Here is a 3,521-nt window from a genome sequence, read left to right on the forward strand (position 1 = left end):
GAAAGCCAAACGGCATTTGCGCGTACTTATTCTAGCTTCGCTTTACTCGAGCTTTCGGCTAAGTTAATTAAGGAACGGCCGAGGCGCATACATACATATATATCGCGCGTCCGCGTATATGCGTAATAATGGAGGTAGCGATGAAAACGATCCTTTCGCGAACATAATCAACAGCCTTCGATCGAAGACCTCGATGATATTCTTCCTCCGCTCTCAAGGCTTTCCAGTAGAATACTCGTTATGAATGACCAGTTCTTTGATTACGTATTTCTATTTATGGGCAGCGATATATATTTCATTTATCGCTGCTGCCAATTTTGCTTTCGGATATATTAAATTTTTACGATGACAGTTGACACGTAACATAGGTCTTTACTCTTTACTCATTTAATTGATAATATTTCATTACTGAGTAATTTTGCAAATTTAATTGAATCCCCATAGAATGGGGGGAGAGGGAGGGGAATTTGTTAATTTGAATTGTGCAAACGCTCGTTTGTGCAATTCCACGTTTATCCATTATTCGTCCGGAGACTAATAGTATAGTCGCGAGAGAGCCGACATCAGTTTTGTTGCCATGATATCGATGTTATTTAAACCGATATTAAATTTCGATGCTTTTGAATATTTAATTGAATGACGGTGGATGAAACTTTACAGTGCGTTCATTTTTAATCCGTTTTGTCATACACAAATGATTGCCGCATCTAAGGACAGGCTCTATTTCACGCACGATGATTAATTGATCACTTTTTGCATCTCACGGTTATTGGAAAAACGCGCTGTATCATCGAGCAGTCGATGTCTCTCCTGCAACGGTAAGAGAACGAAAAAGAGGATGAAGAAATTAGGGCGATTAGGGTTGCCCGGTATGTGGGGCGCACGTGTTTAAAACGCTTTCGTCAACTCCGCGATTTCGCCAAAATATACCGAAGGGGACTCACATATCCGTTTCCGTTCGTTCATATAGACGGTTCACAACGGAACTGTGCAACGTCGGAAAATGATATTCTTTATAAGTCCTTTCCTTTCCGTAGTTTAAAAAAGGATAATAACAATGGCATACTAAATGAATAAGAAGCAACAATCAATCCTTATATTAACGAGTATAGAAAAATTATAAGATATTTATAAGATTAAGATAGGAAACAAGGAGAAAGAGAATCATGACAAAAGATGGGTCTCCCACGACTGCTGTTCCCCGATTTTGTCCTGTTCTTGGCACTCCGATCCACTCCTTGGGGCTGTGGCAACCAGCAACTCGACTTCGGAAGTCGGCAACCGGCTGGGATTAATTCCCTTCGAACACCTACGTAGAAAAATGGAAGACGGTAATCCGACACCCGGTTGTCAGCCCGGCAGGAAACGGACCGGGGGACCGAGGAGGACGAAGTGGAGAAGAAACGAGCGCGAGCGCGGGGAGAGTGACGAGCGATATAAACTCGTACCGCGCGGGTACCGCGACGCACGGCCCTCGGAATTCGTTCGTCGATATATTTTATTGTCGCGCGAATCGTAAAAGTGCGACGTCTTTCGCGCTTGTCATGCGTCTAGTTTACGACGTATTATAATGATCGACGTCGACGGCACCGGACCGTTACCGTCTCTCTCCATCGCGATCGACGTTAATGCCCTCGGAGAGCGCGTTTTTTATTTCGCGACCCCGGCACGGCCGGATACAAATCGAACGGCGCGTTTCGAATTAGTGCAAGCCGGAGTCGCGCCCGCGTACCCGGAGCTCTCTCGGTACCCCACAATCGTCGAGCGATGATTGCTTTCGATTTGATCCGATTTCGAGCGGCGACAAGGATGACGATGCGCGGGGGGATGGAGCGAGGTCGGGCAGTTGCATTTGCACGCTCCATAAACGATTAATACGCTCTCTCGTCACGTCCCACGTGTCGGATGACGGCGCGACGCGCGAGAGCACACACATTCCCCGCGCTCGGAGGAACGCTCTCTCGCGCGCGAGATCCGACCGCTCTCTCTCCGCGACGTACAGGAAGGTCCTTCCCCTCTCCTGACTTCGCCCGCACGAAGTGTACCCGTGCGAATATTATGGGCGTGATGGGCTCGTTCTCGGCCGTGACACTCTCATTGACTATGGATACCTGATACTTATCATACCACTATGATTTCCATATTCATTAAGATGACATGCATGCATTATATGTAATCGGATTAATTATTTTATTAAAAAAAAAAAATAATGTAAGAGTTAGACAGAGAGAAAAAGAGAGAGTATATGTATGTATGTGTGCGTGTTTCAGACTTTACATTCACTTTTTTAATCATTTATAATATTACTAAAACGTAGAAAAATCAAGCATTACGAAAAAATAAAAAATATACAATTGATGAAATGAAAACACGAATGTGGATTTTTTAATGTGGTTTTTACGTGGTTTCTTTTTATTTATAATCATTCGTATTGATATTTAGTATAAAACATTATGTCGAATCCTTAATAACGCCGAGTAACGCTAATCTTTATAACGATCCAGTTCTCTTTAATTTTTTTATATATTATATAAATTGCTTTTACAAACATTTATCTTAAAAGTGTGTAGTTAGAATTTATTTTAAGGCAGTTAATATATATGCTACATCCTCATTGTCCATTTGTCCTAAAATTAGGATTGATGTATCTCTCGCGAAAAAGCGTATAAGCAGCGATTCCAAGAAATCTATTTTACTTATTACAACAATATCACATTAGCAATTACAACTTTGTTGCGTTCCCGTATATAGATCGTGATTTCGCGCGTAGATCCCTTCGAAGCAGACTCAATCGATCCCGAAATAAATATCGCCGAAAGCGATATAACGTAACGAGGATGCAGAAGGTTGCTAAATGGTACCAACGAGGGGGAAGTTGTGGCACGCCATTAACACCAATTGTGGTTTCATCAATTTTCATCCGCGCGGCTTTTGGACCGGCACCGGACAGCAAAGGTGTCAAGCGTGACGCTCGAGCCGAACGAGCGTCGACGATTTTCGTTCAGCCACGTTCACCAGCTGTGCTCCATGACGTATCAAGGACAGTCACGACTATTTCGTGAGCGGACGCGTGGTATACAGTCAATAATTACCCTGCAGCTTTGTGTGGTCCCCGAACGTTAGCTTGTACACAGCGCCAAGACCGGCTCCGGCTAAACTGGCGCGTTATTAAGGCACACATATGGCACGTGCATGCACATACCCGTGTACATCCGTGGCGTGTAAAATCGGTAATTTGTTACCGCTAACCGACACCGGCCACTTAGTACCCAGTGTCAATTAACCACCGTTAATTTACTAACGACAGCCAACAAGCATCTGCGAAACTCTATATTATAGAGATTATATACATTATGAGAATGTATTACATAATTCTTTCTAAATCTGAATCAGTGGAAAAGTCACTGATTGATTCAGTAATGCCTTACCTTCGCTAATGAATAAGTGAAACAGAGCCGAATCCGCTATGCAATTAGCGAGAACAGCGAAGTCCCTTGAATTGTCAACGATTATAGCGATTA

This window comes from Wasmannia auropunctata, unplaced genomic scaffold (genome assembly GCF_000956235.1).
Source record: "Wasmannia auropunctata unplaced genomic scaffold, wasmannia.A_1.0 LD336083.1, whole genome shotgun sequence".
Classification (NCBI taxonomy): Eukaryota; Metazoa; Arthropoda; class Insecta; order Hymenoptera; family Formicidae; genus Wasmannia; species Wasmannia auropunctata.